Below are 23,751 nucleotides of genomic sequence, written 5' to 3' on the forward strand. Positions count from 1 at the left end.
CCCGCTGGCCTGATCCAGGACATAGTTCTTTGCATAGAGGGACATCTGTGAGCTATTAGCTCTGAACACCAAGTAGCTCTGGATAAAGGACTTGGGTGGGGTGGGGGCCATGTCAGAGGGGCAGAATGTAGCGGTGTCCACTCTAAGGCTCACGAGAGTGCATTGTCACTGGGGCTCCACGTGAAATGTTACATCATGAGAAAAAGGAGTGCTGTATTTACTGAACCAGGGTTCTGCAAAGGCAGGAAGAAAGGGAGACACTCCCCGCCATCCCCCCGACCCCTGCACCAAGAGCTGGCCGGCCACCGTCTCCCACCTGCTGCTTCCCTGATGCAGAAGGGCACATGTGGTCTATGGGATTCTAATGCCCCGTGGTGGCTTTGGGCTGGCCAGATCCCACGGATCAGAATACAGGATGCTCACTTGGGTTGGAGTTTCTGACGAACACTGACAAGCTGTTAGTGTAGGTATATTCCGTGCAGTAGTGGGGTTATACTCATCCTGAAAAGCCCTTGGTTATGCATGTGAAACCCAGATTTTACCTGGGCCTCCCGTGTAGTAGTGGATAACCCCACCTAGGTCATACATGAAGGTGTTGCAAGAAATGAAGAAGCGTGCGTGGCTAGGGCTGACACCACAGCTTACGTTTTCCAGCCTGAATAGCTGTAATGTGGGAAAAAGATTATTTTCTTCTCAGGGCCACACTAGGACATTGCCTGACAGCAGAACCCATTGGAGTCTTCTCGATGGTTGTAGGGGAGAAAAAAAACAAAAACACTGATGTCTAGATTTTACTCCAGACTGGCACATTCAGCGGCGCCGCTGGACACTCCCCCACCCCCTCGCAGTCCTTCATGCGCTGTAGGCAAACCCGACACTGAAGCCTGGCCTGCTGTTCTTGAATGTGATTAGGATAAAGCAGGAAACAACAGGGGACCCTCGGGCTCCCAGGAATGTGCAGGGTGAAGGAAAGGGGCAGGGCCTGCATTCCCTTCCACAGTTTGGGACGTGGAACTCTCTCGAATCTTCTCAAATCCCTTTCCTTGGAAGGCCTGCCATGCTGTTGTGGTCCTCACCCCCAAATACCCCACACACCCCCATGCTAGATCCTGCTGTGCCATCTACCCATATCACCTTCCCTCTGGAACCCACCGTGACTCATTGCTGCAGTAGGTCTTGTCACCACCTCCTCCATTGCATCAGAGACCCTCGGTGCCAGGAGTTCTACTTCTGTGCAGAAGCAAGCGAGGGACTGTGGCTGCTAGCACTACCTGGCACAGGGCAGGCATTTGGCAAACGGATACTGAATTGGAGGGGAAAGGAAGGGTTTTGTTGGGAGAGTGGGGTCCAGTCTTTCCATTGTTGCTAGGAGGCTGCCCCTCCTAGCTGTCACTTAAGTCCTAGCTGGGTCCTTGCGATCAAAGGTAAAAGCAAGTGAGCCAGGACGTAGGCACTGCCAGCTCCAGGCCTGGGTGAGTGGAAAAAGGCCCCTGTGGCAAACCCAGGCTTCAGCTAGCCCAGGTTGAGCCCCCGCTTCTCAGAACTCCAGTCTGAATCAACATGCAAGTGAGGAACAACCCTGCTGTTTTTGGGGACTGCGGAGGGGCATGGGTCTAGTTTAATGATTTATTTATTCATTCATTTATGGGCTCGGTGCAATGGCTCAGTGGCTAAATCCTCACCCTGGACGCACCAGGATCCCATATGTGTCCCAGCTACTCTACTTCTCATTCAGTTCCCTGCTTGTAGCCTGGAAAAGCAATAGAGGATGGCCTAAAAAAAATAATAAAAAAAAAAGCTTAAAACCTGCACCTATGTGGGAGACCTGGAAGAACATCCTCTTTAAAAAAAAAAAAAAAAGGCTTTCTTTTTTAACTTGAAAGGCAGATATATGTAGAAAGAGACCTCCATCTGCTGGGTCACTCCTCAAATGGCTACAGTGGCTAGAAATGGACTGGTTTGAAGCCAGGAGCCAGGATCTTCCTCTGGGTCTCTCACATGAGTACAGGGGCCCAAGGATCTGGGCCACCCTCTGCTGCTTTCCCAGGAGCTAGCATGGAGCTGGATTGAAAGTGAAGCCACTGAGACTTGAACTGGTATCCATATTGGGTGCTGGTAGGTGTCTCCCTGGTAGGCTCTGACAGGGGTCTTTTGGAAAAAGGGGAGACATAATTGTAAAAGTTGCCATTCCGTTCATGTAGCATTTGGTTCACCATGGAGTATTCCACAGCCCTAGCTTACCTTTTAATTCCATTTCTTCACAATTCTTCCTATTAGAAACACTACCCTGTTGGACCCTCAGCCCCCTTGCCCTCCAAATGGGAGTGGCTGCCATGGAGGGGCCAGAGGGCAAACTGGAACGGAGGAGTAAAGTGGGAACACAGTGGGGCAGCTTTTTGGAGCATGGCTGGACAGGAGCTGTGAATCATTGAGTTCTTGTGCTGCCCACTCAGGAACTCAGGTGGGCAGTGCCACAGGCCACTGAGGGCAGGTGCAGGGACCTCACTGGCACCATTCTTGTTTACTTCAAGCACATCTGTTTGCTTTTGTTTTTCAAAGGCACATATGGCTCATGGACTATTTGGAAAGCATAGAAAATTCTAGGAGATGCAGGCAGGGAACTCCCTCACTGAGTCTCCAGGGAAAGTCACCGTTGTAGATTATGTTGACTTAGATGATTTCCCCTGTTAAAAAAAAAAAAATGTGGTTTGCATCCTGCCTTTTCACTGCAGCATCACATAAATATTTTCACCATGTATAAATACAGTTGCTAATGGCCTCGTTCTGTTCCAGTCTCTGCATCTACCAGGGCTGGCCTCTCAGCTTGAGTTGGACACCTGGCTTCCTAGGTGGGATGGGAAAGCCGGGTTGGAGGTGGGCTCTGCCCACAGGCAGTCTGGTGCAGGTTCACCCCAGGAGTCTCCTGCCTACTGCCCTGGCCTTGCCCTGCTGGGGAAGGCAACACCCACTGTGGGTGGGTGGCATCTCCTTTCTTGCTGGGGAGGCTGCTGAGCATTAGTCCTCCTCTGTGCCTCCGCTACAGAGTATCATTCTGTGCCCTGGAGTGGGGCATGGGCATTGGTTCTGCTGTGTTTGGCCTCTGTCTTGTTGGCTTTACAGAATGCTGGTCTTGCGAGTCAGGCCTGGCATGACCTGGGGCAAGTCCCTTACCATCTCTGACTCTGGGTTTCTCTTCTGAAAGATGACGAGGCTTTTCATGATCTATTGGCCTGGCTGTGTGGAAAACTGAGAGGGAATCTGTACCAAGTGCCATGTTCTTGGCCATAGACATGGTGGGGGCTTGCTCAGCTGTGGGGCTTGTTCCAAGTTCTAGCTGGGGAGCCTGTGCTGTGATGGTCCAGTGGACCCCAGCTGACCCGTGTTGGAGATGCCTCTGCTACTGTCCAGTGGGCTGTCCTTGCTTCTTTTCCTTCTGCTCCCACTTTGGTCAGGCAGGGAAACTGAGGCCACCCTGGAGTTCGGCCCACACCGCCGGGTTCTCGCATCTCCCTCGCTCCCCCAGGGTGGCTTCGGAAAGAAAGGTCTTTGGAGCTCCAGGCACATGCTGGATGCATCAGTGGGTGAGCCAGGGAAATTAGCAGGAACGAGCTCATTTCGATAGCAATGAGCTGAGTCTCCCTGCAGCTGCCAGAAGTTTACGAGGCTGGCCGGGTGCCGGCGGCCAGAGGCCTCCGGTGGCCCTCATCCCTCTGCCTTCCGGCTGGAAATCATTCCTATTTGAAAAATAACAATAATAATAATAATGGAAAAAAAAATAGACTTCCATCTCCTAGCCTAGTGGGGAGATGGTGGACATCTTGGTTGGGACACACAGGTGGGAAAGTTCCCCTGCTCACAGACCCTTCCCAGCCACCCCTCTCATCTGCACCCACCCTGTCGGGGCTCGATCGAGGTGCTGCAGACCCTGCAGGCAAGCACAGTTTGCATGTTCTTAGAATCCTGCAGGAGCTTCCAGGCCTTTTCCTGTTGTGTGTGGGGGTAGGGGTAGGGTGGATAGAAGGTAGAGGGGGTGGGCTCAACTTTCCCATGTGTCCAAGGAGGGGGGCATCTGTAACAGGCAGAACCTACGATTATATGAAGACCAGGGTCCTGGGGCCGAGAGTTTCCAACCTTGGATGGGAACCTTCATCTCCTTAAGAAAAAAAAAAAAGAGTGTGCTAAATGAGGTTTCCAGGCCCACAACTACTAAAGCAGAATCTTCCTGGTAGGGCCACGGCAGGTGTCTTTTGGAAAAAGGGGAGACATGAATGTAAAAGTTGACATTCAGTTCATATAGCATCTGGTTTACCACTCCAGTGGTTCTGGACGCATTTGTAGTCTTGGGCCCTTGGTTACCTCCCCCTCTGGGGTCTCAGTACCTGTCAGCCCCCAGGTGCTGCTGTCTCAGACCCCCAGCTCCCCAGTGGGGAGGCTGCCCTTCAGGTGGGGGTTTCCTGCTAAGGGATTCAGCACCTTTGTGAAATCAGAGGAGGAGGCCTCACAAAGGGACATGATGCCAGTTTGCCCTTGACATGAGAGGCCCTTTCCCCTTTCCCTGTCTTGCATGGCTCCTCCCAGGCAGTTACTGGCCTAGACCCGCTGACCCCTGGGGACAGCTTAACCAGCTCACAGCTGGGACACACTGCTGGGGATGTTCCCAGGGGAGCCCATCCCCACGGCCCCAGTGATTAGTGGCTGGTCACTGTAGTCCCCATTACTGGGATCACCACTGGCCTGTCTGATGCTGTCTGTGGTCCTGAGTCCCTTTCCCCAGTCCCCAACCTTATCTTAGGAAGCCAGGTGGGTTGTGCCAGCACCTGGGCTCGTGGCCTGAGGCCCGGCCATTTCTGGGTCTGTGTGTTCTTACTGGGTTCTTGCTGGAATCCGTTCCTGGGAGTGCCCCACCTGGAGTCCGGCCTGCCAGGGTGGCTGCCTGTGCTGGTGGCTCACACCCGGGCAGTGACCTTTTCCTTGTGCGGCCTCAGTTTCCATGTCTGTGAAATAGCAAGGCCTTTCTAGCTCTGCCCTCCAGTGAGTCACCCCTGCCCTTGATGTGGAAACTGCCAGGGGAGAAATGAAGAGGCGGATGCAGCCACCATCCTCAGACCCTACAGGGCCTTGTTCCTTGGGGGACTGTTAGAGGCCACAGTGGTTTGCAGGTGCCAGAGCAACAGCTGAGGGTTTGCCTCTCAGGAGGGTCGGTGCTTCTGGGATGGGGGAGTCCTCCTGGCAACAACCCATCTTACAAGGCTGGTTTGGGCTGTATTCTCTTGCGGAAGGGGACCTCTGCTTCAGCCACTGTGAAATGAGCTTGATTCTTTCTAGCTACCATCACTGATGAGAGCAGCCATCTCCCCAAGACAGCAAGTAGCACTTGTCCCTGCAGCAGAGTGAAGGAGCCCCAGGCTTAGCCACAGAATCTCTCTCTTTTTTTCTCTCTTTCTTTCCTCTCCAAAGAATAGATCTATGATGAACACAGAACATTGAGAAAATAAGAAAAGCACGACAGAGGAATCATGATCTTGAACTCTATCATCTGGAAATAAAATAATTATATGATTATTTTAGTTATTTGGAGTCTTATTTTTCTTGTCATTATTTTTGGTAAAATAAAACGGAAAACAATGGGAAGTGTGAGCTAGGATAACTTTGTCCTTGTGAAAGGGTGTGTAAAAAAGTACATTACATATGGAGTGGTTGAGAATCCCACAGACCGTGTCCAGGTGCTTGGATTCAAGTCCCAGCCCACTCCTGTTAACATGTACCCGTGGAGGCGGCAGAGTCACCTGGATGGATCTCTGCCCTTCAGACCTTGAGTGCTTTCCCTACTTCTGCCTGATCCCACTCTGGTTGTGGACACTTGGGGGGTGAGTTAGCGGATGAGTGCCGTCTCTCCAATTGAATGAAATCGATGAATAAACAAAGATTTCAAAAAGGACCTATCGCTGTGGAGTAGCTCCCAGCTTTTCTCATAGCAGCGTTGAGAACATTTTTAATCCAGCGAGTCCTCCAATTTTTTTTTTTTTAATGACTGCTCAATATTCCAGCTCGTGGCTTGAGCCCTGTTTACTCAAGCCAATCCCCGGGGCTGGCTGTTGAGGTCATCGCTGCAATTTTTTTTTCCTTTAATTGTAAACATTACCGCTTGGCATGTATCCTTTGTGTGTCCGTCTTGGTGCACTTGGCTGGTTATTTCCTCAGGTTTAGTTCCTAGATGTGGGTTGGCTGGGTCAGAGGCCATGTACATTAAAGGTCAAAGTGCCCTCCGGAAAGGCTGTATCCGTTTTCTGTCACAGCACTAGTAGTGGAGGAGCGGGCCCAGATCCTGTAGCTCACAGCTCTTTGCTATTTCCAAACCACGAGCCCAGAAAGAGTTTGGGGGAAAAAAAAAAACACAAAAAACAAAAACCACTGCTCTGGGAGCGACTTCCTGCCAGAGGAAGCTAGGCATTTGGTAAATAGGCCACTCCCAGGTTTTGAGTGAATGTTCTGGGCCTCCTGGGTCCCGGCTCCTGGGAAGCCTACCCGAGAACCCAGACTTGGTCTGTGTCCTGGGGTGGGAAGGTGACCAGCTTTGGGATGGCTGGCGAATGCCTCCCAAGCCAACAGGAAGCCCGGAGGGATGTACAGGGTGGAGGGAAGGTTCCTGGAGGCCCAGTCTAGTTGATCCATCTCCTTCCTGGGGTTGCGGGCATCACTGCACACACTGGACATGGGCATGGCTTCAAAAGCAAAGTTTCTAGTGATAGAAGCTTGAGCCTATCTCACTCAAGATTGGTGACATCCTCCAAGCCCAGAGCTGTGTTCCATGCCTGCATCCTCCATCAGTACTAGCTCTGTCAAGGAACTGGGCTCTGTGAGAAAATGAACCCAAGAAGGCCATTAAGAGGGTGCTCCAGGGCTCAGTGAGAACACAGGACATGGCCATTTTGCCCCTCCGGTGGGGAGCCTGGGCTTGGGTTTCATGCTCACGGCCTCCTGGGAGCCTCCTGGTTATGCAGACAGGAGGCCTTGCCTGTGGTCAGAGTGGAGGCTGGGAAGAGCCAGAGGGACTGGGATGCCCCTACCCAGCTCTGCCTGTGCAAACAGGGCTCTTGGAAATGGCTGGTGGCATCCCCTGACCTGGCCCCTCCCCATCCCACCTCACCTCCCTATGAAAATCAGGTGACCCAGTGCTCCACAGCATGCCCCTGTGTTTGGAATAAGGTTGTAGATTGTTTATTTGAGAGGAGAGAGGCCTCAGCCAAACATCCTGCTTTTAAGATCCAGAGCTCCGTCCCAGCCCTGCAGCCCCTCAACCCTCCCAAGCTGTACTTTCACAGGCTGGGACACCCACCTGTGCACCAACCCCAACCCCTGCCAGCCCCACCCCTGAACATTAAAACAGTTCTCAGGGGTTCCTTCTTCTTCCCTGCTGTTCGCCTTCACCCCTTTCTCTTGAAGCCAGCAGGAGGGGAGGTACCTGTACAACACCATTACTTTCTCATGCTGGCATACATCCTCAAGATCGGTGGTGTGCTGTGTCCATTTGGTTGACACCAAGTATGGAAAGGGCAGTTGATGTCCTTGATGCCACTTAGGGTGCCTGGAGCAGAAGCAGCAGCAGCCTAGCTTGAAAGTCAGCACCTACCTGGCCTCTGCCCACAGTGGGCTGTGTGACCATGGATGAGTCCCATCTCCTTGCTGGCCACGGCTGCCTTAGCCACTGAATGTGCTCTCTTCAGCTCTGCTTCTCTGCCTGCGAAGGCTTCGGGCACAGAAGATCCTCAAGTAGCCCTGTGGCATGCCCACCCCACTGCTTTCTTGCACCCAAATTGCACAGCCATTGGTGAAGCCACAGACAAGGCTTGCTGGATGTAAGGTGTAGCCAGTGTAGGATGTATGCTGGTGCCTGGCTGGCGGGCCCTACTGAGAGGCTGGGGCTCCCTGAGCACCAGCTGGAAAGGATGCTGGGGGCTCCCCAGCCTCAGCCTGCCCCCTCTTGGACCTCCCAAGGTGAGAGAAAGCTTTGTGACAGGATACTAGACTTGGCACAAGAAGGGAGCCCAGGAGTTGTGCAACTTTGGTGACTCCTCTCTTGTTTATGCATTGGCCGGGGTGGGCCTTTTCAAGTCTGCGTGACCCAGGGGCCATCCTCCTGCATGGGAGAGGACGTGCCTGGTATCTGGAAGTGGAAGCTCTCCCTCCTGGGCCAGCCAGCTCTTTGTTCCACATCCTCAAGGAACCTGACTTGAGTCTTTGGTTCCCCCAGCTGACGCAGAAACTCCACTTCCTCTCAGGATTTGTGCTGTGGTGTGGGGGAGTGATGTGGAGGACTGTAGGTCCCTACTTCTTCAGTGTCACACTGGCTTGTTCAGGGAACATGCTGGTTCTAGACACCATTGTCCACAGGAGAGGGCTGAGCCAGGGACTATCGCCAGTATTGTATCTTGGTCAAACTGAAGTTGGCTGCTTGTGGCCGTGGCTGACGGATACCCTGGGATGGAGCTATGGTTCAACTTCTCAGGGCTGCATCACCGGTGAGACTGGATTTGACACAGTTACAGGGCCCCTCCTAGTAAATCCAGCAGGTGGCTCCCATCAGATGCAGATGGAAGACTGGTATTTCCTCTGACTGGAAGGGCATGGTTGGGGATGCAGAAACATTGGCTCCGAAGGATTAATTTCATTTTGGAGTAAAAGTCAGGCCAGGATCCTGTACATTGAGACATTTAGCATGTCAATTACTGGTCTAACAGAACAAATACACAAAATTCCTTCTGGCCTGATTTTCATTCTACAAAGCATAATCCAATTAATTTAATTGATCCAATTGATCCTTCCTGGGAGGAGCCAATCAGGAGGATACAATCTCTTACCTCTACTTGATGAGTGGGGACAACGAGGCTCGGCTAGTGATGGCCTGGTTTGCTGGGCTCACACAGCCAGGTCAGTGGGTGATGAATGGGTCACAGGCCTCTGGCTGCCCAAGCCCAGCCTTGCTTTCCCAGGCCCCAACCCCTGCCCCTTGCAGTGGGTGCCCTACCTGTGGCACTGCCACATCTTGCCATCGAAGGCCCTGGCTGGACTCCTGTCTTCCCCCATGAAGACACTAAGCCTTCCTGTCCTCAGACCACTCCTTTCCGGAGTCTTTCTAGAGGGTTAGGAACTCTATGGTCAGGGGCTGTTGGACCCCACCTAGCCATTGGCAGCTTGGAATTTATTCTTAGGGAGGTTTTCAGATGCCAGGTTACCTTTCCTCCCATCGAAAATTTGGTTTTCCCCCTTAGTCATAGAAGAAGCTATTTTTAAAAAGTAAGCTGGAAAAAGATGCATATATTAGATGGGTGTCTAGTAAACCACCTCCACTTAGACTGCACACGTGCAAGAGGTTTGGAGCTGGCTGGACCCCAAGGTTTTTTTAAAATTTTGTTTATTTTTTATTGGAAAGTCAGATATACAGAGAGGAGGAGAGACAGACAGGAAGATCTTCTGTCTGCTGATTCACTTCCCAAGTGGCCACAACAGCTGGAGCTGAGTGGATCCAGAGCCAGGAGCCAGGAGCCTCCTCCGGGTCTCCCACACGTGGGTGCAGGATCTCAAGGCTTTGGGCCATCCTCAACTGCTTTCCCAGGCCACAAGCAGGGAGCTGGATGGGAAGCGGGGCTGCTGGGATTAGAACTGATACCCACATGGACTCCTAGCCGGGCCCCCCAGGGGTTATTTATCTATAGTGACAACTATGTCTTGGGTAGGAACTTACACCCTGCCTCTTGGCCTGGACACTTCCCTTAGAGCTTTGCTCTGGTCCCCTGCAGTGGTGGGTGCATACAGCCACTCCCATCCCAGCCCCACTGTTCCATGGCAGCCTGGGCGGGGTGCACACAGCCACTCCCACACTCCCCCCCACTTGTTCCATGGCAGCCAGACCCCCTCCCCCAATCACGAGCCTCACTGGCTTCCATAAATCACCCTAAGAGCACATTCCTTGGGGGATTTGTAAAATAATCAAAATATTTGGGGAAAAGACCTTAAGATTACTTATGGCTATTAGTGGGATCCATATATTTTGGCACCAAGCATGGCTTAATTGAAAAAATATGTGTGCTTGGTGATTTCTTTCTTTTCTTCCTTCTTCTTCTCTCTCTCTCTCTCTTTTTTTTTTTTAATAAGGAGTAGGCTCAAAAGAGTGGTTAGGGGAGAAAAAAAAAGCAGAGAAGAACTGAATATCAAAAGAGGTTGTGTGGAGGAGCTGTTTACAGACTCGTGGAAAATCTAATGCTAAATGGAAAGTCGGTGCTGCCTGTACAGTCCGAGATTGTGAATAGAACCCAGGTACCACGCACATAATGAGCCTTTTAAGAGACCTGGGACAACTTGCCCCATTGCAAAACAAGTTTCCTTCGAATAGCCCCATTCACGCTTGCCGAGGGCATTGGGTTACAACAATAAATAAAAATGAACAGTGCCCTGAGAAATCTAAGGAATGCACAAGCGTTTCAGTGATTTAGGATGAGAAAACACGATTTCAGCATTTAATTGAGTCGCATACTTTCATCTTGGAAATGTTGGTATTGGAACTGCCACCACCTGAATCTCACTTGCTGCTTCCTTAGATGGCCAGGCTCTCAGCAGGGGGGGGTGAGGGGCTGCACTCCCACCCCTGCACTCCCATTCCTGTCCCAGGAACCCCGGCCCGTGTGCCTTTGCTCCTTCACTGTGTCAGAATAAAGAGACTCTGGGAATTTCCTCACCAAGTTGTAGGGAGAAGCTTGGAGGATTGGAGGAGAGGTGTGGAGGAGATATGCTGGGACTCTGAGAGCTGTGTTTCCCTGGGGCAGCTGCTGACCCTCTCTGAGACTTGTTTTAGCACCTGGGTGAGCTGTTACCCCATGTGTGGCTGAGTGGGCACCCGGGTTGTTCTGAGATGCCTTCCTGATTCCAAAACTTTGTCTTGGGGGAAAGTCCCCAGAAGGGCTTTTACAGATGCTGTAAGGTCAGGGGCCAAGGTCGTGGTGATCCTTCGCCACCCATTAACTCTTTGTGTGGTGGAAGGTGCCTGGTAGAAGGGACTCTGGGATGTTCATCCGGATAGTGGGTCTGTAGAGGCCGGCCCCACGTGACACTTGCTCCTATGTGCTGGAGTGCAACCTGTGTGTGAAAAGTTGTTCACAGTGGCCAGGACAGCCAAGTGGCAAGGGCCCGCTGACAGATGTGGTCTGGCTCCGCAGAGAGCATGGCAAAGGCAAGCATCCATAGCTCCATTGGCCACTGTTTGTCCTTTGAGGTTAATGTGTATGCATGGGGGTCGGGCGGAATGTGCACAGTCCTCCCCACCGGGAAGACTGCTGCTGGCCCTTTGTTGAGTGCCTGCATGGCAGCCACTGCAGGGGACTTCTGCACAGCTCTGTCTTGGAGGGGCTTGGAAGCCATGTCACATGGGGACCCAGACACCGGGGACAGCATTTGCTCCCAAGTCAGGCTGTCTCCATGGCTGTCTTTCATAAACTGGTGACCGTCCTATCTCCTGGAGGACAAGGACAAGTGCCTGTCTGTCTTTGCAGAAGATGGGGACATGCCCTGTGGCCACCAAATACTCGACGAGTGACTCATTCCAAGTGCATTTGCTCCATTTATGGGCACCTCCTAGGAGCCCAGCCCTGTGCCTGGTGCAGGGTACAAAGCAGATAAGATTCGGTCCTTGTTCCCGCGGCACTTCCCTTCTCTCGAGGAACTTGGCCTTGGCTATGATACTATTCGTTCGGTGCCAAGAGGAGGTTTTCCTAGTTTGGGTGTTACAAGGAGCAGGTCCTGAGATGAAACCCTGTTTATTGTGGTGGGGAGGAGAGAGAGGGACGAAGGGAGGTGGCAGCTGGAGAGTGGGGATGGGAAGGGAAGGGAAGAGGTGAGGAGGAGAAGGAGGCCAGGGTGAAGAGCAGGAAGCCTGTTACCTGTGTGGACAGCTGGGGCTAGAGTCTACCAGGAGCCCCGGGAAGCAGTGAGCACCTGCCACAGACAAGGAAGCTGGGCCCACCAGGCTTGGTGATTGCTGGTGCTCAATGGAGCTGGCCTTCACATCCAGGGCAAGTCCTCAGACAGCAAGCAGCAGGAGCTGCACCAGCACTCAGTCAGGGATGGCTCAACTTGGACTGCCCTCTGTTGCTTTCCCAGGCACAGTAACGAGGAACTGGATTAGAAGTGGTGTAGTTGGGACTGGAACTGGTGCCCACATGGGATGTCGGCACAGCAATCAGAGGCTTAGCCTGCCTTTGTCCCTTCTTACTGGAGCGAGAAGAGAGAGCCACCAGCCTGAGCTCAGCCTCTCTATAGCATGGGACTCTAGCAGCTGATTGGGTTGAACCCAGTGGTAGCCCAGTGCCCAGTGCCTGGCATGGACAGATGGGCAAGGAGCGTCTATTCCCTTAGAGCTGCTGGCTCCTCCCCTCCAGTGACCCTCCAAGGCTGGGTGGGTTCTCTGGCCATCTCTGCTTAGGACTATCAGGCCAATAGGAGCTAAGGGCGAGACCCAGGCCTCTCCCAAGGCCCTCCCATGCTCACTGCTTTCCTGATGCATGTGGCAGGCGTGTGTCAAGGTCAAAGTGAATTGCAGAGGCAGCGGGGGTGGGTGCAGGGGAGGGCAAAGTGGCTGGGCCATACTCTGGCAGTGGCCTTTGGTGGCTTGTCTGCAGGTCATCGTGTCAGGAGCTGAGACTTCTTGGAGCCCCCTACTGTAAGCCCCCCCATCCTCCACAACCCCCTCACTTCCAGCTCTGCACAGAGCCGGACGTGGCGCGGGATGTCAGAACTGGAGGGGCTTTGGCGCTCGGCCAGACCCAGCCTTTGTTTTCTGGAGAGCGGAAACAGCCCCAGAAGACACGAGCGACTTCCCTCAGTCACACAGTGACTTCCAGGGACAGCCAGGACTAGAACCGGGCCCTGCCAGGCCTCCTTGATTTTCACTCCTTCCATAGGAGCCTAGACATAAAGTACTTTTTATTATGGTTGCTGGTCAACATAATAAGAAGTCTTTGTGTTTAGTGATGCCTCTTTTTTTTCTTTTTTTCTTTTCTCTCTCTCTCTCTTTTTTTTTTTTTTTTTTTGAGCAATTTGCAACCTGGTTTTTTACTTGTTTCTCAAGAAAGCCATGGCAGGAGGCCAAATGGGCGTGATCTGTGTTTGAGCTGGACTCACCGAGGCCCAGGAAGCCTAGCCAGGGCTCATGCTCACACAGTAGTGCTCACTTTCTCAACCAACCTTGATGCTCTCAGTAGGGATGGCTGGCTATCAGGACTGGCAGATACGTTGCTGGAAGCCTCGGTGATGCTGTGCCTGCCCACAGACCTTGCTGGAGGTCGACTCTGGAAAGCCCCAGTTTGGGGCTCTTAAAGTTTGCACTGGGAAGGGCTGAGTCTTTCTCCTGGAACAGGTGCCCTTGTGTCACTGGCTCCAGCACAGTCTCCTGGAGGCAGACACCTGCTGTTGCAGGGCACCGCAGCAGGGTCGCAGCCAGAGGTGCCTGGGTGAGTGTGGGCGGGCTTCCCGGAGGAGGTGCAGAGAAGGACTGCAGTGTCTTCCATGGGCTGTGTGCTGAGTTCCTGCACCCAGCAATCCTGGGAAAGGCGGCTTAGTCCTTGCCATTCTGCAGGGGTTCCCAGTGAGGAGGGCACTTTTAAGATCTAGGATGTAGGAAAGGTGTTGGGGTCTGGGGATCCTGGGAGAGGCTGTGAGCTGAGAAGAGACGCACATCCCTACAACCTCTCACTCCCCAGCCTGCAACGGGAAGAGCAGATCTGAGCTTTGCACAAGGCAGGTCACTTGCAAAGAACCCCAGCTACACCTTGTCCCCATGACTCCAGACACTGCTACTCTGGGCCCTGTGTTTTCTCTCCCCTCTTCCTTGGCTTTCTTAGGCTCCCTTGCATGATCTTCAACAACTTCAAGCAGGAGTTGGCCGCGGTGGCCTTGAGGACTGAAGCCCATTTTACAGATGGGAAAGCCAAGGCCCAGAGCAGAGACGTAGCTGGCTCAGTCATCCTGCGTTACAGGTGACCCTGGGCAGGAGTGGCCCTCGTGTCTCCTGCAGCCCCGGTGGTCCCTCCTGGTCTTGCATAGCCGGGGCTTCCCCAGCCCCATATCTGTGATGAACTCCAAGAGGAAACGTTAAACCTCATCCTCTCCTACCAGCTGGGCTTCACCACTCCTGGAGGCCATGGGGGAGCCTCAGAGGGGAGGCTGGGATACCTTAGTCGTAGGGCCACTTTTTGGGTCCCCCAGCTGGTACCTCCCGCTTCACATTGCTGTGTTGCCTCCTCGTACTGCCCGAGTGGGTGAGGTGCCTGGGGGAGCACGTGGCTCTGTGTTCTGAGGATAGGTTGACCATGTACACATTGGAATGGGAAGGGGAGTACCCCTTAGCGGGTACTGTTGGTTCTCATCTCTCCCCTACCCTGGCATGTCCTTGGACCTCCCTCAGCCCCTGCTACTCTCACCAAGTGGAAGGGCCTCAGTCACAGGTTTGCTAGACTGCCTGGGGAATGGGGTGGGCTCCTTCCCTGCTGCTCAAAGACGGGGCTGCCGTTGGCACCCTTGCCTGTTTGCTGACCACATTCTGCCTGCCTATGAGCATGCACACTTCACTCAGATGAGGTCGGTGGCATCCGGTGGGTGGGTGTGGCTGGCTTGTCATCCCACCGAGTGTGGAATGACTGTGCACTGATGGTCGAGTTCAGAGCTGGGTTGTGCACAGAGGGGCTCCCAAAGTCTTGAAAGTTCGGTGCAGGGGGAGTGCGGTTGTGGTGTAATTCTCATACCCCATTTACAGGGGCATCCATTGAGGCTCAGAGAAAAGGCACCTGCCCAACTCAGGTAACCTCGTAAAAGTTACAGATTCATTAAAATGTATTTATCTATTTTATTAACAATGTAGAAAAGCAGAGTTTTTTCCCATCTGCTGATTCACTTTCCAAATGCCTGCAGCAGTGGAGCTGGCCCAGTTTGAACCTGGAATTCAGGAACTCAATCCACATTTCCCTCGTGTGTAGTGGGGACCCAACATTTGGAACCTTCTCTATTACCTCCCAGGGGAAACATGAACAGGACACTGGTATGAAGACTATAGCCGGATCTCAAACCTGGACCCTCCAGCTTGAGCTTCAGGTGTCCCAAGCAGTGTCTTAGCCCCCCGTGTTCACCACCTGCGCCCGAAGTCTCTGTAGTTGTTAGGCAGCAGGTGCGATGTACAGGTGACTGCCGTGTGCGGCAGGTAAGGAACCTGGGTAAGGAGAGCCTGCTGGATGGGGCTGCATCTCACCTCACCAGGAAGCAGAGACAGCACTTGAGGCTGGGGGCTCCTGGCATGAATACAGAGCTGTACTTTCCCAAGATGCTGCCCTGCACTGGGAAATGCACAAACCATGGGGCCAGTCGCCATCTGGGCTAGGCCTCTGTTTTTCCCAGGAGAGGAAGGAAGACAGACCAAGTGCAAGTTCTCACATTCTTCCAGGCACAGCTGGATGTGTGGCTTAGCTTGATCGCATGTACTTAGGTGTTGGGGTTAACGGGAAGGCTGTTCATTAGCGACTAAGACAAGTGTGTCTTCCCTTAGATGAGAATGTGCTACAAGGTCCTGCCCTGCTTTGCAGCTCCCCATCCTCCCCAACCCTGATATAGGGCAGCCTGTGGGGACAGTGGGATGCAGGGTAGAGGCTCTGCCCATCACTCCCAGGCCCCTCACATGGTCCCCCCTGCAGCCATACCTGCTGCTCCAGGGTGGAGGTTCTCACTCCACCCCTGGTCTTACCACCACTCTTGTGTTCTGCAAGGTGTTTTCCTCTCTTCCTCTGCCCTGGTCCTGTCTGCACTCCACCCTCACTCCCAACCCCTGCTCCGACTCTTGCGGGAGGGGGTGAGCAGGCTAGTTGTGGGCATCACCCCATTTTACAGATGAGTCACTGAGGCTCCCGGAGGGAGGAAGCCGCTTGAGGTGAGCTGCAGGGTCATCCCTGCAAGTGGGGAAGACACCACCCCCAGCCTGATGAGGGCGCCCACTGTGGGGTTAAACCGAAGGGCCTCCTGCAGGACAGAGGAAAATCCCAGAGTTCTGTGCTTCAAGCCATTTTGGTACCAGTGGGGGGTGGGAGTGAGGGCAGGACCTAATTAGAGGTGACAATGGTGACTGTGTTCACTTTTTCCTCCCACACCCCCCCTTCCTGGTCCCTCATTTGTTGTGTTCGTGGGAAAAGAAGGTAACATTATAATTACTGAAAATATTGTGGGTCTGTGGAAGCCAGCAGGAGGGGGCGCCAGCATGAAGGAGGCACCCCCCACACACACACATTTTACTTTTTTTTTTTTAGGTTTGATTTTATTTTTTCCCTTTCGTTTGGAAAGGGAGCCCTTTGCAGTCACGCTGTCACAGTTAAAATGAGGTTTAAATTACAGGCCAGCCCGTGGCTTTTCCCCTTTCTTTCAGAATTTTTGCCAACTTGCAATTTACTTAATGAAATCCTGCTATTCCGTTTAACGGGGATATTTTTTGCAGATGTTGGTTTAACTTAGCTTTGCAAAATATGTGAACTGCACCGTTGCTTTTCCTATTTTTAACGGTTTTGGGATTCTCGTTCAGCAACTCCGCCGGCCCTGCCATGCCAAGCAGCAATGTTTACTCCTAAGCCCTTGCAAATCTTTGTTTTTCCATTGCCTTGGCAGCCTGACCCTCCCCCTCTACATCCAGCCAAGGGAGGGGTCCCCAACACAGGGCACACAGTCTTCCGGTGGAGCCTTCTCCTCCGTGGGGTTTAGTAATTGGGAGAGACTGCCGCCCGCAACCCCACAGACCTGGACAGGACAGTGTCGCCTGTGGTCCAGAAGGCAGCATGGCCCTAAGTCGGGCAGTAAGTTGCCCTGAGTCACACGGAGAATTAGCAACAGAATGATCTGTCCCCCAGACTGAGGGGCAGGTGGCAGAGTAGCTGGATCCTTCCTTTTCGGATTCAGCTTTCTGTCTGCCTGAGGCAATTGTGTATTCTAGGGGTGCCCAGGCCTGGAGCCCTCAGACTTAGGGGTGGAGGTTAATGCTGCTGACTGACTGCCTGTCTTCGGGGTCCTGGCTTTGTGGCATGCCCTGCCTCAGTGTCCCCATCTACACAGCATCTGTCGGTAGACGCCAAGGCTGCTGTGAAACAGTTGGGGTGCAGGGAGTGTCCAGGACGCATTTTGCAAAATTCCTTGAAAACCCTGATTCCAGCAGCAGGGCCTGTAGGGCAGACCTGGCTCTAAAGGAAGGGCTCTACGGTTGAGGGGAAGCTGGGAACATTCCCCACAGTGGCGGAGGCCCCTTGTGAACCCCACAGAGTGGATGCAATAGCCTGGGGCAGTGGGCAGACACCTGGAGACAGTAGGGGGCTGGCAAGGGGCAGAGAGCTGAGCCAGGGCTCCTGCTACTGGGTGGGCCCCATTGTCCAGGCCGCTCCTGGTGGGTTTCCCATGGGATCCATGAGGCCCGGGCTTGCTCCCTTCTGGAGATCTTGGAGGTTCTCTGGGGCTCTTGCATTCTGGAACAGGCTAAAGGAAATTCTGAAGGTGGGATCAACCAGGAGGGCACGTAGGGCCAGCCAGGCCTGCCCTGAGCCACATTCTGCACACACACCCTGAATGTCACCATTGCGAAGGAAGTGCTGGCAGCACAACAGAGAGGCAGGCGGACTCAATGGCTTGGGTACTGGGGTCCAGGCTCCTCCCAGACTCTGTGGTGGCAGGGTGACGGGCCAGGGAGGAGGGGCGGGGCACTTTTACGTGGCCCCAGCCCCGAGGGACCTTGTTAGCCTGCCTGGGAGGGGCGTGGGAAGCCTCTATGAAGCAAACTCCACAGTCGTTTCGCTCCCATAAAGTTGTCTTTGTGTGCCTAGTTGCAGGTGGAGGCGCTGGGTAGCAGTGTGTGACTGTGTGACCAGACCCTTTATGGCATGACTATTCTGTCATCATTGAGATCCTTGTATGTGTGGGAACTCTTGCTTCTTTAAAATTAGTCTCTGCCTTATTATTATTGTAAGAGTTATTTATTTGGAAGGCCAAGTGACAGAGGAGAGAGATATTGACCATCTGCTAATCCACTCCCCAAATGCCCTGAGCAGCCAGGACTGGGTTAGGATGGAGCCAGGAACCAGGAATTCCAGCTCAGGTCTCCCACTTGGGTGCAGGGACCCTAATACTTGGGCTGTCATCTGCCACCTCATAGGTGCATGAACAGAAAAGTAGGTTGGAAGTGTCAAGGAGCAGGGGCTCAAACCAGGCACCCCCTTATGGGGTGTGGGTCTCAAGCTGCAGGTTAACCACAATACCTACCACTCTTTTTCATTGTTGGATATGAAGTAACAGGTGATTAAATAAGTTCTATTCTATAAGTTCTAACATGGTTCTATTCTGTTTATAAAGGTTCAGGACATACTGATAAGACAGAAGTCTCCCTTTGCAAAGTTCCTTCACTATGCCAAGTTCAGCAGAATGGAAACAATAAAACACGATACATTTAGAAAACATGTAACAGTATGGCAAGGACAATCATGTAGCAATAAATGTGTCTTAAATTAGCTATTAAAGGGGAAAAGCTCTCCCATTGTGCTTTTATAAATTTGGCTACATTGGTAATCTAGGGCACATGGAAACAAAATTGTATCAAAGTTAAAACTAAAGAGAATTGGAGTTGGGAGAAAGACAGGACATGCAAGTTGAATATCTCTACCCCCCCTGCCTCCTGAAATCTAGAATCCAAAACCTGCTGAGTGCGGACATGATACTTAAGTGGAAAATTCAACAGCTGGCCACGTGCAGTAGGTCATGGTTACTCAAAATATTGCCTCACATTGCCAACAGACTATGTGTAGAAAGTGCACAGGAAACATAAATGAATTTCCTGTTTAGACTTGGGTCTGGCTCCAAGATGCCTCATTACATATATGCAAATGTTCCAAAATTGGAAGCACTTCTGATCCTAAGTATTTTGGATTAGAGAGACTCAGCCAGTACTCCCGCAGTGCTGCATGGAAAGAGAGCAGGTGAGGCAGTGTCACCAAGTGGTAACAGTCCATTTAAAACAAAGGGAGGGAAGGCATCATTTGCGTAGATTAGGAACAACCTTTTCCCTGAAGGGCCAGATTGTCAAGATTTTCATTCTTGCAGGTCAGGCAGTTTCTGTCATAACCATTCAGGTCAGCCTGGTAGCCTAGAAGCATCCATTAACAGATGATACAATGGAAGATTGAACACAGCTGTTACAAAAAAAGATTTTTTTTGTTTACAGAATGAAGAAGCAATCCCAAATGGCTTTGCTGACCCTTCACATGAGTTGAAGTTAAAACAATTAGTAGGATAGTCTTAGAGAATGATATATACCTGGCAACATAATTGTGAGGTATCTAAATCACAGAAGAATAGAAACAAAAGAATGTGATAAAACTTCAGAATAGTGCACACAAGAAAGAAAGAGGGGGTAAATGAATTATAAACACCATACCAGACTTGTGTATCTGAGTGTTTCATCCAGCCAGCCACCTACCAATAGGTGCTTGTCCTCTTGTGCTGTGCTACATCTTTATTCACCCTTGGGATTTTTTAAAAAATTCTTTTTAACTATAGCAGTGAATGTGACTTCACGTCTAAAGAGAAAGAACAGGAGAAAAAGCTCTGTATCTTTGGTACTGGGGACTTCACACCCTCCTAGATTTTGCTTTTGCAGAATCCAGCCGTCTTCTAGCACCTGTCATGTCCACTTGTTGGCATAGAAGGCATGAGATATGTGTGTGATACAGTGTCTCCTGCTCTGCTGAGCCGCTGGCCTGTTAGGGATTCACAACCAAAAAACTAGGTAGGGGAAGACTGTCTGGGCCTCATCCCGCTCCTGGGTCAGCACCCAACCAAGGCTCCTTATGCCCACAGCACCCTCCTGCTCAGAGATGCCCTGGTCCCTCAGCTGCCTCTGCAGACTCTTCTTCTCCATCTCCTTTTGGGGGCGTTCTATGACCTGGTTGGAGGGCACACATGTGGCTTTGTCCCCTGCCTGTGTGTGTGCCCCTGTACTACTTCCTCCCCTATACCTGCACCTCCTTGCCCCACCCCCTGCCCTGTATCCTTTTCTGCTGGGCCAGTCTGCTGTCCCTCTACTCCTTGCCTCGATGTAGCTTCCATGTCATGCTCTTTTGTAATAATATCCTTTCTTCCTGCTGGCTGTGGAGCTTTACAGGTGGATGTGAGCTGCAGTCTCCTGAAGCCCATGCAGAATACTGTTGTGCACACCTTGGGTGCTGGGCAGTACCTGTACCACTCGGGGAAGGGGCAGGAAGGTACCAGCAGGGTGTGGGCCTCCCTGGGTGCATCATGTGGAGGGTGAGAACAGAAGGCTCCAGCTGGGTGTTGGTGAGCCCCTGGCTCCTCCCTGTACCACTGGCGACCTGTTTCCTTCTGTGAATGTCCTCCGTCTGTAAAATGGTTCAGTTAGCAGCATCTGCCGGGTGGGTTGATGGGAGGACGGTGAGTGCCTGGTGCTGGTGCGCTCAGAGGACACATGAGCAGTTTCAATACTGCAGTCCTTTTGTTTGCTGTCCTGGGTGGTCTTGGGCCCATTTTACAAATGGGCAACTGAGGCCGTTTTTCCCAGGCAACACAGCCTGGGAGGTATCAGCACTGAAATTTGAACCATGGACCTCGGTTCCAAATCCCTTGGGAGGTCTTCCACCTCCCCCCACCTTGGGGAGGGGGCTGTCCTCAAACACACCCAAGACACTGAGTCAGGGCCATCCGTGGTGGCTCCAGAATGTCGCCTTCCAGGCTGGCTCCCAGGCTTGGCGCTGGGGCTGACCATGCCTTGTCTCATGCTAGGAAGTCAGTTTGGTTTGCTGTCCTTCCTGCTCCTGTCATTCCTTGCTCAGAGTCCTTCCCCCCCCCCCCCCCCCGCCACACACATACACACTCACCCCAACCCTTGCCAGGCCGCAGAGCCCTCTGCTCGGGATAGCCATGTATTAGAGCCAGACAGAGAGGAGGGGGGGCCTCGGAAATCGGCTGGAAAACATAAGATTCCCGGGCCCCACCCAGGCCCCATGAATCACAATCTCCAGGGGCGGAGCCTGGGAATGTGGATGTGGGGGAGCCTGAAGGAGGAGAGATCAAGGGCTTTTGTAACCCTTTTAGGTTGTGACTGAGCCTGCCCTGGGGTGGCCTGGAAAGTGCCTCCCCAGACTCTTACCTGGGCCTTGATTGCTGCCACTTCCCAGCAGCGGGCCCCCTCTCCCCCTCTCCCTCTCTCCCTCCCACCTCCCCTCAGCCTTAAAATCTCCAGAATGTACAATGGAAGTGGTGGTGGCGCTTGGTGGTGGCGCACGGCAGCCTTCTGGCAACGCAGGCTCCGCTCGCAGACTTCCTGTGTCTTACAATGTTATCTTCAGAATAGGAAACTTTGCCCCATTTTTGCAACGCACATCCTTTGCCTGAGAGTGACTGGCGGTGCCGTCCAGCCGGGGCAGGTCACTTCTCTGGCTCCGGTGGGGGAGCTGCAAAGGGAGGTGTGTATGTGTGTACACTTCTCTCTGTGTGTGTGTGTGTGTGTGTGTGTGTGTGTGTGTGTGTCTGCTGCCGCCCACGAGAACAAACAAACAGGCCATTTTGCCAAAATAATTCATGTGGCCTCAATTCACCAGGATTCATCAGGGGCCCCAGGAAGACAAAAGGGTTCTTGCTCAGAAACAGGAGCCGTAGGGCCAGGACCCAGGGGTGACCTGGGACAAGGGCTCTTTGCTCTCTGAACCTCAGTTTCTTCTTCTGTAACAGGATTGCTGAAAGATCTCCCGGCCTGCTGGCCAGCAGTTTCCCAGGAATCCTTTAATTCCACCTGCTCACCCCTCGCTCCTGCTTCCAAGTTCCATTTGGAAATTTGCATGAAATTGCTATCATGCAGAATATTCCACTGCCCCCCTATCATTGTCTGCTAGTGCCAGAATGGTGACTCCCCTCATCTCAAGACACCTACATGGCCCGCCAGGGGCAGGGCATGTCCCTGAGGCCACAGTCCCTTTTGGAGTTGCGAGCAGGAGCTGGCTCAGCCAGGTTTACCTACAAGGCCAGCAGCAAAGATTATTTGTGTTGTTCTTCCAGTCTGAGAGACAGCTATTTTGGTTGGGGTGGGGGGGTGGGGGAGGAGTGTGTGTGTGTGTGTGTGTGTGTGGCTTATTACATTACTTGGAGCTGACCAGAATGAACGATGCATACAAAAATAAGTCACCCTGTTTGCCCACGACATACCTGTAATTTCCACCGTTCTGCAACCTCCAGAATTCCCTCACACCGCAGAATTATGAAAAACTCCAGGGAGCCTGGGTTGGCACAGCCTGGCACCCAGTAGGCACTGAGCAAGCACGGGGTACAGGCCTCCTGGGCAGATGCCCGTCTTGCATCCCTGTGGCCCTTCTGTTGGCTGGGTCCCAAACCCACAATGAGTGGTTCTTGAAAACATCCTACCCACACCTTCCCTTCAGGGAATTAGCTTCCAGGATTTCCGGGTGGAGCACCACATGTTCAAGGCCTAGGCAGGGCTGTGCTTACTTGGCTAGCTGGGGAGCACCCAGGAGGTGGCTGCTGGGGAAGGGGGTGACCACTGGGCCTTAGACAGGCATGTCTGAACTGCAAGGCAGCAGTTCTTTAAAGCAAGACCCCATTTTAGGGTGAATATCCTGAGGAGGGATAAGGTTGGGCCAAGTGAACACTCAGGTGACCAATGAATGCATGGTCATTCAGGTGACCAGGGGCCAGCATGAGGCAGTGAGTTAAGCTGCTGCCTGCAACGCAAACATCCCATATGAGTGCCAGTTTAGGTCCTCGCTGCTCCATTTTTGATCCAGCTCCCTCATTTACCTGGGAAAGCAGTGGAGGATGGCTCTAATGCTTGGAGTCTTGCACCCATGTGGGAGACCCAAAAGAAGCTCCTGGATCCTGGTTTCAAAACAGCCTGGGTCAGGCCATTGCTGCCATTTTGGGGAATGAATCAGCGTGTGGAAGATCTTTCTCTGTCTTTTCCCTTGACTCTCTATAACTCTGCCTTTCAACTAATTAAGAAAGATGTCTGGATGGAGACCACTTTCCATCATACTTCACTGTTAACCAGGGTCAACTCTGGAAGCCCAGGTGTCCAAGACAACATGCCCATCTCCTGGCCAAGAGCCTGCTCTGTGGCGAGGCCCTGTCCCGTGTTATTGTTGGCTTTCCCTGATAGTGAGTCATTTGTTTTTATTTTATTTGAGAGAGCTCCCTTGTGTCGGTCCATCCTCCGAATATCTACAACCATTGCCTTTGGGTCAGAGTCTGGAACTGGGAGCATCCTCACGCCTCCTCCTTGGGTGGCAGGAACCCACTCCCTGAGCCCTTACCCCAGCTCCTGAGGCCCTGTGCTGGTGAGAAGCTAAAGTCAGGAACACAGTGGCTAGGAGTCAAACTTGGGTACTGCAGTCTGGAACTCGGGCATCTTAACCGCTGTGTGCTGAACACCTGTTCCCTAGAGCATGTTAGGAAGGCCCAGAGAAGCTGGTGGGAGAGGGAGAAGACAGCAGCTGATACACCTGACCTTCCTGCTAGGAAGGATGTGTCCCCTGCAGCAGAGGGAGCCCTCTGCACTAGCAGGGGCTGTTGGCATGGCACTGTAGTTTCAGTGGGTGCTGCTGGGCACTTCAGAACTGGGAGTCGGGGGATAGGGGAGGACAGTCTGCCAGCCAGTTGGGCAGCGCCAGCCCA

General features: G+C 52.7%; 1 protein-coding gene across 1 annotated transcript in view; it reads left to right on the top strand.

The window, feature by feature from the left end:
- The window catches only part of SMAD6 (SMAD family member 6), a 65,994-nt gene that overhangs the window by 27,285 nt on the left and 14,958 nt on the right, over positions 1-23,751 (top strand). The window lies entirely within an intron of this gene.

Source organism: Ochotona curzoniae, unplaced genomic scaffold (genome assembly GCF_017591425.1).
Source record: "Ochotona curzoniae isolate NIBS_2020 unplaced genomic scaffold, NIBS_Ocur_1.0 scaffold_4701, whole genome shotgun sequence".
In the NCBI taxonomy this organism is placed as follows: Eukaryota; Metazoa; Chordata; class Mammalia; order Lagomorpha; family Ochotonidae; genus Ochotona; species Ochotona curzoniae.